The sequence below is a fragment of the Diabrotica virgifera genome, chromosome 4, assembly GCF_917563875.1.
Source record: "Diabrotica virgifera virgifera chromosome 4, PGI_DIABVI_V3a".
Classification (NCBI taxonomy): domain Eukaryota; kingdom Metazoa; phylum Arthropoda; class Insecta; order Coleoptera; family Chrysomelidae; genus Diabrotica; species Diabrotica virgifera.
Genome location: NC_065446.1, coordinates 81,715,799 through 81,728,629, shown reverse-complemented (window position 1 = coordinate 81,728,629; position 12,831 = coordinate 81,715,799).

The window sequence follows — 12,831 nt, the reverse complement described above, 5'->3', positions numbered from 1 at the left end:
TTTATATTTTCCCTACTTGGCCCCATCCTTACATACGTTTTTGGCTTCATCCTTTATTGTTCTTCTCATGTATTTTTCTATTTTATCTTTTTTAATAAAATAACATATTTATTATTTCAACATTTTATTTTGCTTAGTAAAAATTTTTGTATAACGAATAATATACGGTGTTGCCAGTAGTTTCGGAAAAATAGTGAAAAAAATGTGTAAAACTTTGTGTTCTTCAACGCCCTGTATCGTGAAAAAGCATGCCGTTACAAAAATGAATTAGTAAGCAAACCCCAATTATTTTTCAATTTTTCACCTATCCTAGAGATCGTGTTACCTTTTTCTGAAACACCTTGTATACATAAGAAGGCACTTATGGAATAAAATTATTTCTGTCCTTGTTTGAAACAATTTTAAAAAACGCTGAGACCCGTAGATTTTCATAGGTATATCAAAATGTGTGCTTTTTAAACATAAATTTAAATGTACAGGATGATTCACGCAAGCCTACCGTGGTCCATAAGCTTTATTTTTAATGGAACACCCTGTATAGTTTTATATTTTTAAAAGCTGCTTAACAATCTGATTTCATGGTCTTTATGAATAATACAGGGTGATCATTTAAAATTATAATGTATGGAAACCACTTATGGAATAAAATTGCTTGTGTCATGTGTCATTATTTTAGAAAATTATAAAAACGCTAGGATACGTCAACTTTTAAATTCAACTATGGACTATTTAAACATAAATTTGAATATACAGGGCGATTCACTCAAGTCTAGCATAGTCCATTATCTTTAATTATAATTAAACACCCTGTATATTTTTGTTTTAAGAAGCTGCTTAACAACCTCATCTCAAAAATGTGTATTATGTAGGGTCTATTATGAATAATGCAAGTGAAATTTTGAAATTATGTATAGTTTTCGTCCAGATATTTCACATAAAACTCTTTTTTATTGGCATGGACTTTATGTCAATCAGCCAGTCACAACATGACTACATTAGTGATGTTGATTATAGTTACTTTCGAGTATTCGTTACAAATCGTTACTTTTGTATAAAGTAATCATTTACAGTATTCGTTACTTTAATTACTTTGATTACTTTTGTATTTGAATACCGGTAATCATATCGAGAATCGCATTTCTCAGTATAAGTATAAGATCCGATAATATAACAACGACCTTCACCGATCTATTTAATGGATAGAAATTCTGGATAATGGATCTTTTATGTTAAAAATTATTAAAAACAAGGGGTGCCCGACATAATTTTGTCCAAAAAATTAGAATTTTGTAAAAATTCTACTATTTTTTTTTGGCCCGGGCAGATATTATTTTAGATTATTGAATCGTAACAAAAAATGCACATCCGTACCTCAGAGCAAAACTGTATTAAGTCCAAAATTTCCGTTTTCTACTTTTTTAGCTCACTGGGCTTAAAATTTTCCGCTCTATCCACTAGTGTTTCTTATTCGCTGTCTCGACTGAAATTGGCCAAAATAGCCTTGTATGAACAGTATTAAGTCCACACTTCGCTTAGAGCAAAACAATATCTTCTGCACTTCAAATGTATTAGATCTAAAATAGTGTATACGTTTCCCAGGGCAAAACCATATTATGTCCAACAAAAAGTATTATGTCCCACATAATGCAATTCAGGCAAAGCATTAAGTCCACAATCTTTTAAAATTTGGCAAGTTTTTGGCTCAGAGAGCACAAATTCACCGACAATTTTGGAATCATGAGACAACCATAGATCCAAAAAGACAGTTTTTATGTTCTTATCTTGAAAAAACGTGTATCAAAAGAAAAAGAGAACGAACAGGTACTCAAGCTAGCCATTGTAACTGGAAATATTTTTTTACCATTGAAGAAAAGAGACTCTAGATATTTCTCAATCTATTGTTAGATGTTCATTTGAAAAAATGCAAACAAGTGGAGTTTTAGAATGTCAGAAAAGAGTAAAAATAAAGTAAAGAATGAGGTAAAAGATAGGATTCATGAGCGTATAATGCCCTATCTATAAATATCCATATGAAGAATCACATTATAGTCGAAGAAGGACGGCGAACAAATATTTAGGTCATTAAATAATTTCTACAGTGTTTAGGATGTTTAAGGAAGAATGAAATTTGAAAAACATTCGTTCAGACGAAGTAGAGAAAGAATGGCTTTACAATCGCATTTTTAATACAGAATTTAATTTATCATTAGCTGTTCCTTCAAAAGACACGTGTCATAAATGTGATGAATTTCTAATCAATCTAAGACAGTCAACGTCGGAAGCTGCGTGAGAAACATTACAAGTGATGGTACAAATTGAAACAAATAGACAAGGAGATGTCCATCAATAGCCCCGGACAAAAAGTTGTAATGATAAATTTACAAAAATGTCTTCCTTGCCCAAAGCTAGCTGATCCTCAAAGTTTTTACAGTATAAATCTCTGGTGTTTTAATTATACAATTTATGATTCAACGGAAAAACAGGCGAACTGTCTAATGTGGGATGAATCAATTGCTGGTTGAGGTGGAAACGAAATGGCCTCATGCTTGGTCCAATTCATTACCTCAAAGCACAACTTCTATTGTTATTTGGACCTATAATTGCTCATCCCAAAACCGGAACTTACAAATGATTATGTGCTACTGTTATCTACTTATAAATATGTGGAGATATCCACATATAAAAGAAATCACTCACAATTTCCTTTTGTGCAGTATACACTCAGTACACTCATTACTTTTTGACAGTATACACTCAGTTATAGAACGACAGGCTAAAAATGCCCCAATTTTCAAATTATTATCTACTCCATGGGATTGGTTACAGTTACCTAAAATTGTTGGAAATAACAAATATTTCAAAGTGTATGAAACGACAATTTCCATTCCTAGACTTTAAGAAACTGCGCAATTCTTACGATTCGCCGTTTCAAAATTAAAATAAAACTGAGAATAATGAAAAAAATTTAATTTCACAAACAGTATGTATGTAATTCATAATTCAAGTTCTGTTACAACCATTTCTGTTTTTTTTAATTCGACTTTTTAATTACATAGGTAGTTTTCTTAGTACTCGTATAAATGGTTTTGTTACAAATACGTCCTTATAATATTTTTAGTTCTTTATATCCAAACATTTCCTTAATTTTGTAAAATAGGTATAATATTTTTAATACTAGAGCTCCGTCTTTGCCATAGAATAGGTAGCAAAATTAATATGAAGTCATCATCATCATCATCATTCTCTTTGCCTTATCCCTATGCGGGGTCGGCTTCCCTAATTGCATTTCTCCACACAATTCTATCTTGGGTCATATCAATGTTAATCCCCTTTACCAACATGTCCTGCCTTATCGTCTCCCCCAGGTCTTCTTTGGTCTTCCTCTCCTACTTCTTCCAAGAATCTGCACTTCAGCTATTCTTCGTATTGGGTGATTAACGTCTCGACGTTGAACATGACCAAACCATCTTAACCTATGCTCTCTCATTTTGGCATCAATTGGTGCCACACCTAGACTTCCCCTAATATACTCATTTCTAATTTTATCCTTCTTTATCACTCCACTCATCCATCTAAGCATTCTCATATCCGCAACATGCATTCGTTGTTCCTCTTTCTTTTTCACTGCCCAACATTCAGTTCCGTGCATCATAGCCGGTCTTATGGATGTTTTATAGAATTCAGCTCCATTGGAATTTTTCTGTCACACAACACACCACTCGCTTCTTTCCACTTCATCCATCCAGCCCTAATTCTACTGCATGCATCTCCATCTATTTCTCCATTACTCTGTAATACCGATCCTAGGTACTTAAAACTATTACTTTTCACAATCATTTCACCATCCAAAGATACCATTTTATTTGTAGTAACTCCATCTTTAAATGAACATTCCAAATACTCTGTTTTTGTCCTACTAAGTTTTAAACCTTTTTCCTCCAGAGCTTGTCTCCACTGTTCCAGTTTTTGTTCTAAATCTCTTTCACTATTTCCTATTAACACTACATCATCAGCATACATTAGGCACCATGGAATACTACCCTGTAGTTTCGCTGTTATCTGGTCCAAAACTAATGAGAATAAATAAGGACTAAGCACCGAGCCTTGGTGCAATCCTATTTTCACCTGAAATTTATCAGTCTCTCCCACACCTGTCGTAACACTAGTTGTTACTCCCTCATACATATCTCTCACAATCTTTACATATTCGCCAGGGACTCCTTTCTTATTGAGTGCCCACCATAGAACCTCTCGAGGAACTCTATCATATGATTTCTCAAGATCAATGAATACCATATGAGCGTTGGTCTCTTTATTCCTGTATTTTTCCATCACTTGCCTTACAATGAAAATTGCATCTGTTGTTGATCTGCCCTGCAAAAAGCCAAATTGATTATCGGATATTTCGGTTTCTTCACGTATCCGTCTATCAATTACTCTCTCCCATATTTTCATGGAGTGGCTAAGTAGTTTTATAGCCCTGTAGTTTGTGCATTGTTGTATGTCTTCCTTATTTTTGTAGACAGGCACTAATATACTGCTTCTCCATTCGTCTGGCATTTGTCCAACTTCCATAATTCTATTAAATAGACCTGCTAGCCAACTTGTTCCTGTCTCTCCCAATGCTCTCCATACTTCCCCAGGAATATCATCTGGTCCGACTGCTTTTCCTTTCTTTATTTTTTGAAGCGCTTGAGCCACTTCCTCGTTTGTTATTCTGGTAACCATTGCTGTTACTGTCTCCGTTAACTCCACAGGCTGTCTGTCAAATTCTTCATTTAATAGACTGTCAAAATAATTTCTTTATCTCTTTTTGACATCCTTTTCGTGAATTAGTATTTTATTATTTTCATCTCGGATACATCTAATCTGATAAAAATCTCTTGCTTTCTTTGCTCTCTGTTTGGCTATTTTATATATCTTTGCTTCGCCTTCCCTGGTATCAAGTTGATCGTATAGGTTTGAATAAGCTTCTGCTTTAGCTTTTGCTACTGCTACTTTCGCTTCCTTTTTGGCGACCATATAGTTTTGAAGATCTATGTCCGATCTGGTTTCTTGCTACTTTTTATATAATTTTCCCTTCTCTTTTATTTTTCCTTGTACTTCATTTGACCACCACCAAGTCTCTTTATCCTCAAACTTCTTTCCTGACGTTTTCCCAAGTATTTCAATAGCCGTCTCTCTAATAATATTGGCCATTTTTCTCCAAATTGTGTTAGGGCTTCCTTTCAGGTTCCAACATATTTTTTCTACTATTCTTTCCCTGAATAGACCTTCCTTCTCATCTTTTAGCATCCACCACTTGATTTTTTGTGGTCCTCTCCGATATTTTTGTTTAGTTAAAATTAATATTAACTCACAGTGAAAAATTTATTTTTCAGAGCGAAAATGTGTTCAAGTCCATTTTTTTCCAGAACAGTAATTTTCAAAAAATTTTCATTTTAGTGGTAAAAAGAACAATGATCATTATTCACATTTATAAGAAGTTGCTAAATAAAATTTAATGTGTTAAATGAAAAATGTTACTTCTTTTTCTTTCTCGAAACTCCTTATGCCACTCAGGGGCGTCGGAGAAGTGGAAAAAAACACTAAAAATAATTTTTATTTTCGCTCTCCTGTAAAATGTACATTTTGTGACTTAATACACTTTTGTTCTGAGGTACGGACATAGACCAAGACATTTAGGAAAAAATAAATGATTTTTAGGGAAATAGTGAAACAGGCAAAAGTTTTCAATAGAAAAATGGGTGGAAATGCAAATAAGAATAGTGTGTATTTATCATTAAAATCTAATGTGTTGCATTTTTATTTTCAAAGGAACTAAGATCTGTGAAATTCTGTGAATTATCTACCTCGACAAATCGTATGTATAGACATCTGTTTCTGGGTGCATGCTTTGTTAAATGATATATCTCCCTCTATTTCAGCTACTTCTCAGCGCCCTGTAATCCTGTAAAACTCTTCATAGCCTTCGCCCTTCACAGATAAAATTTTAGTTAACTGTACCACAGAATAACTAACCACACAGAAGCGAATCTGATTGTCGTTTCCATTGATTTTGTTGAGACCGAAATATTTGACCTTGTGCACCAATTACAGAATAGAACTTGATGTTCTAAGGAATAGACTAATAGACCATTCCAATTTAGGCAATATTTTTGATAAGTAGTTATTAATTAAATACGAAATATAAAATAAAACATATATAAATATAAAATAACTATAAACAACTGTCACGTCAGTCGCAAAAGTGAGGTTGCACCAGTTACGTTGACACATGAGCATGAAAATTATGTTACCGTTTTCGGCAGGAGTTTCGCTTCTGTGTGGTTATTTATTCTGTGACTGTACTAATACCGACCACTCGTCCAATACCGATCCGATTCCGATATCAACCGATTGTAGATACAATACTCAAAATATTTACTCGCTCTGATACGATTGGTACGAAGTAACGAAGTAATCAAAGTAACGATTTGCATCTCTGTATAGTAATCGTTACTTTCGATATTCGTAAGAAACGAGTACTTTGTAACGAATAGTTACTTTTTCAACATCACTAGACTACATAGGGAGCGTTCAAGTATTACGTAACGCAATTTTTGAAGATTTTTGACCCCCTCTCCCCCCCATGTAACGCACCGTAACGTTTTTCTGTACCCCCCTCCCCCTACCTAAACGTTACGTAACACCCAAGTGGCCATTTGAACCTAAATGGAAAACGAGGTTGCGAAAAGTACCGGAAACTCGGTAAAAGAACTTTGTTATTATTTTAATCGCATTTGAGGTAATAATAAAAGTTTACAATCATTATTCAGCCTTAAATGCCCACTGCTGAACATAGGCCTCCTCCCCTCGTTTCCAAACACGTCTATCCTGCGCCGCTCTCATCCAGTTTTTATTTAGTTTTCTTAAGTCGTCAGTCCATTTTGTATTGTAGGCGGTCGACCGACGTTTCTGTTGTCTTCTCTTGACCTCCATTCCAATAACCTTTTTGTCCGTCGCACATCTGTCATTCTGGCAATGTGTCCTGCCCATCTCCACTTCAACCTGGCTAGCCTTTCGATGACGTCAGTCACCTTTGTTCTTCTCCTGATTTCTTCGATTTTGATTTTGTCTTGCAGAGTTATTCCTAACATTGACCGCTCCATTCTTCTCTGCGTTACTCTTAGTTTGGTAGCCGAGGCTTTAGTTAAGGTAAGTGTTTCTGATCCGTACGTCAAGACTGGGAGGACGCACTGATCAAATGCCTTTCTCTTTAGGCATGTGGGCAACTCACTTTTAAAAATTTTTATCAGTTTTCCAAATGCTGCCCACCCAAGAACGATTCTTCTATTCAGTTCATGTGTCTGGTTATCCCTGCCAATCGTAATTTCATGTCCCATGACATGAAATATGTTCAAAACTTACAATAATAATCTTCTGTTATTAATTTTACATTTAAATTTACATTTTCCCTACTTGGCCCCATATCCTTAAATACATTTTTGGCTTCATTCTTTATTGTTCTTCTCATGCATCCTTCTATTTTATCTTTTTTAATAAAAGCTTAAAATAAAATAACATATTTATTATTTCAACATTTTATTTTGCTTTATAAAAATTTTTGTATAACGAATAATATACGATGTTACCAGTAGTTTCGGAAAAATGGTGAAAAAAATGTGTAAAACTTTTTGTTCTTCGACGCCCTGTATCGTGAAAACGCATGCCGTTACAAAAATTATTTAGTAAGCAAACCCCAATTATTTTTAAATTTTTCACCTATCCTAGAGATCATGTTACCTTTTTCTGAAACACCCTGTATATATATAATATATAAGAAGGCACTTATGGAATAAAATTATTTCTGTCCTTGTTTTAAATAATTTTAAAAAACGCTGAGACCCGTAGATTTTCATATATAAAAATGTGTGCTTTTTAAACATAAATTTAAATGTACAGGGTGATTCATGCAAACCTAGCGTAGTCCATTATCTTTAATTTTAATTAAACACCCTGTATATTTTTGTTTTTAGAAGCTGCTTAACAAACTCATCTCAAAAATGTGTATTATGTAGGGTCTATTATGAATAATGCAAGGTGAAATTTTGAAATTATGTATAATTTTAATTTAAATTCAAGATGTTAATCACTTCAAACTTTGAAATTAATAATTCAGGAATCACACTTTAAATAAGGGTATTATTTTTTAAAATATCTATCAATTTTTTAAACTAAGTATCAATATAGTGGGTTTTGTATTTAATGCTTTTTATTTAAAGACATTTTTAAATAATTTGAAAATTTGCGTATTTAAAACATTAATGAATACCTACTGCTGAAAACGATACTGCATGTTATGGACTTCAGAAAACATACATGATTTATGAGCATGTAGTATGTAGTTCCTTCTGCAACCTCTTCATCCCATATGTATCTTTTCATCTTTTGTTGTGGAGAAAGGTCCAGCTAATGATTGCAAACACATGTTACAGTGCTTCACAAATTTTAAGATTTTTTCACTTGAATGTCCTGTTGTCGGAACATGAGCGGAGCGTGAGGGCAGGGTTGCCAGGTCAATTTCTTCAGTAGTTTTGCTTTCAAAATATCAGTAGCAATCAGTAGATTTTTTAAACCATGTGTAATACCCTGTGTTAACGGCCACCTGTTAAAATCGGCCACCTTTACTAACGCCCAGTTTCTAGCTAACGGCCAGTTTAAAAATTGTCCAAACCAATTATATTTATGCAGATTCCCTTACTTATGAACTGGTATCAACGACCACCTTTATATTACGCACGCGGCCAAATAATCTCATATTTTTAAAACCTTCATAATACTTTAGTTATAAAATACTAAAATACTACAAAAAAAGCTACAACTTTACTGTAAAATAAGTTTATTTTGACGTTTTATTATGTATTTATTTACTTTACTTCAAAATAAACTCATCTTATGTGCTTCAGTGCTTATTCCCAACAAAAATATAAATTATAGAAATTAATTATTAATCATTTCTAATTAATAAATTAAAAACAAAGTACTGCTTATCTGATATTTAATTATTAAAATCAGCACCGCAAAGTCTAAATACCACAACTTAACAAAACACGCTCTGCAGTTATTGGAAATTGGAAACAGAATAAGTACTAAACTAAAGAAAAGACAAAAATTACCCAAAATATAAAGTAGCTACCTATACATTCATCAGAAAAACCCTAAACTCATAAATAACTCCGAGGGAACAGTTCCGGATATTGGAAACATAATATGACACATGGTCTATTGAAAACAAAACAATTCTCAACGAAAGAGTCCCTTATTATCTTAAAGGCACCATCATTTTTACTCTGAAAATCCTATGTCGCTAACTTTACCATCAAATAAAATTTAGGTGAAGTGAAACGAAAGAAGAATGCGCTGTTGGATGTTGGGCTTTGGGTTGTATAATATGAATGAGAAATGGTTTATATTTGAGCAATGAATTTTTTTTTTAATTTTTCGGTACATTTTATACAGTTTTCAGTAGATAAGAAGATTGGAGTTCAAATCAGTAGGCTTTATACAGTTTTCAGTAGATCGGAGTTCAAATCAGTAGGTCTACTAAAAAATCTGTAGGTCTGCTGAAAAATCAGTAGACCTAGGTAACCCTGCGTGAGGGTGCAACATAATACAATTCAGGGGTCTATGTAAAACATAAAAGAAATTATGTACTTTTTTTATTTAAGTTAAAAAATAATGTTACGTAACGCGCTGTTCGAACCCCCCTCCCCCCATGTAACGCGCCGTAACGTTTTACAAGACCCCCCTCCCCCCAAACTGCGTTACGTAATACTTGGACGCTCCCTAAGCTCTCTATTATGGTCTGAAGATATAAGACAAAAAACGAAATTGACAATCTATCGTACCTTGGTAGAGCCTATTATGACTTATGGGGCAGAAGTTTGGCAGATCACGAAAAAAGATAGAAAAAGGATAGAAGTAGTAGAAATGGATTATCTAAGGAGAGCGTGTGGTATATCCAAAAAAGTATAGACTGAATATTCCAGTGTAGATATAATTGAAAGGAGATAGAGATAACTAGTGTGGTATGGTCACGTGAAACGAATGAATGAAGATAGATGACCAAAGAAAGCTTTAAATTACATACCAAAACAAAGAAGAAGAAGGGGAAGGCCTTCAGATGCCTGGGAATAAAATGTACGGCACATCATAAGAGATAGAGCCATCAAAGAAGACGAATGGATGAACAGAAAAAAGATGGCGGTCGAAATGCGAGAAGCGGCAGAGGCTGCAGGAACCTCGCTTATAGATAGATAGATTTATTACAACGCAAGAGACCCTAAGCGTGTGCTCACTATGGAGACCAAAGGATGGTATCCTAGCCTAGAGCATAGTATCCTACTCTTCATATTCGTGAATTCTGGCATTCAAAATAATGCATTTATTTTACATAGCGATCGATAATATAGTTTCGATCGCCAGGTAAAATAAATACATTATTTTAAATGCGAGAATTCACGAATATGAAGAGTACGATACCATGCTCTAGGCTAGGATACCATCCTTTGGTCTCCGTAGTGAGCAATCCCTTACTTAAGAGTTACTTTTCTTTCCCGGTTAGCTAACCGGGGTTTAATCGGGACATAAAGTAGGTACCGGCCCTTAATATCATAATAATCTATAATTATATGATTGACTAATGCACAATCCAAATTGTCCCCTATTTATAGATATTGGTGCTTTACTTTAGGCTTCACACGTATCATAGCAATTATTGCATGATATAAAGGCCTAAAAATTCAGAACGTAAATATATTCAACAATTTTCGATATTGCCTTTATTAGACACGCTGTCAGCAATAATGATTTATAGACTATTTAATAGTTTACTTCTTTTGTGCGCCACATAGAAGTGTCAGTTTTGTGTAATTCAAAAATAAACATCGTCTATTGTCGAAGGACTTTATCGAAATTGTAATTACAAACGTTTTAAGTCCCCGCATTATGGATGCTTTGTCGTGAACTGTAGAAGTTCTGAAAAACAATTTTCTTTTATTGTCTGAAGCGGTAGAATGATGATTATTGCGTGAATTGTTGAACCTTTTAAGCGAGATAATTAAGTCACCACTAATTAAGTGTAAATAAGCGTTTCTTTTAAATGTTATAAAAGAAAATATGTAGGCGCTATAATCGAAACGAATTAGAGAATTTTATGAATTTACAAAAAGTCAATTGTTCTGAAATTAATATTATATGTATAACGTGGCAAATATACGGAGACTATTAAAAAAAATTATCAAATTGGCACTAAAAATACAGTACAATTTTAAAATAAGTACAATATAATACAATTTACAAAAACAAATACAAAAAATTCAATATTCGATGATTGCATTCTAGGTATTAGATTATTCAGAACTTCTTATAAAGAATAATTTTTTTTTTCATAAAACTAAAAATAAAAAAGTTTTCCGTTAGAGATGTTGAAAAAGTATCTATTCGTTACAAAAATACTCGTTACTTACGAATACCGAAAGTAACGATTACTATACAGAGATGCAAATCGTTACTTTGATTTCTTTGATTACTCTGATTACTTCGGTACTTCGTAAGAATCGTATCTGAGCGAGTAACGACTATTGTATCTACTTTGATTACTTTGATTACTTTGATTACTTTGATTACTTTGATTACTTTGATTACTTTGATTACTTTGATTACTTTGATTACTTTGATTACTTTGATTACTTTGATTACTTTGATTACTTCGTTACTTCGTACCAATCGTACAAGAGCGAGTAACGAATATTGTATCTACAACCAGTACACTTTATTACTTTTTACAAATCGTATCCCAGCGAGTAAAAACAGATCAGTGAAGGTCGTTGTTATATCGTAATACCTATACAAAATACCTACCTACTGAGAAATACGATTCTGGATATGATTACCGGTACTCAAATACAAAAGTAACAAAAATAATCATAGTAATCAAAGTAACGAATACTGTAAATTATTACTTTATACAAAAGTAACGATTTGTAACGATATGGTGGCTCCTGTCTTCTGAGCCACCCTGGATACTTAGGGGTGGTTACCCCGACTATGAGGGTTGATGTAGTAAATATCGTTCGTTGTTAATACATTTATTTACACGTTAAATATATCACAGAAAGTAACTGGTGGTATAGTATTTACTTGAAATCGATGTTACCCCCTGGAATCTCAACTGCTAATTGATTTATCTGTTCTCGTAAAAATATAATTAAAGTCGATTATTGTTTATTTACTGTTTTGGTAAGCCAAGGTGAACGTGATTCAAAAGTGCTGACTGTTAATAAACACCCTCTGAATATTATTGCAACTCGACCTTGTATCAAATACTAGCATGCATCGATGCAAAAACTAGGTTAATCGTATTTATTAAAAACAAACATTACCACGGGCATTTAATTATTAAAAGGTTTATTTTTAATATGATGTTTACTGAGATGCTGTGTATCACAATTCATCTTCCCCTTCCCCCAAAAATTTTCTGACTACGGAAAAGGAAGAAAATTTTTCTAATAGTACCACTAATTACTTGCTGCGTTTTACGAAGTACAATATATACATTTTTCCTATAAATACTAATTAAATACAAAAAAAAATAAAAGTGAAAATGTTCGTTATCTACACTGTTCCCGTTTCACTTGTCACTCACGGTGTTCTCGGATTGTAAGCATATAATCTATTCTTATGTATTTCCTTGATTTTATTGTTTTCCGATCTGATCTTACAATTAACATTATTTACCTCTGTTATTGTGAAAGGGCCTACATAAAGACTATCAAACTTACCATTCTC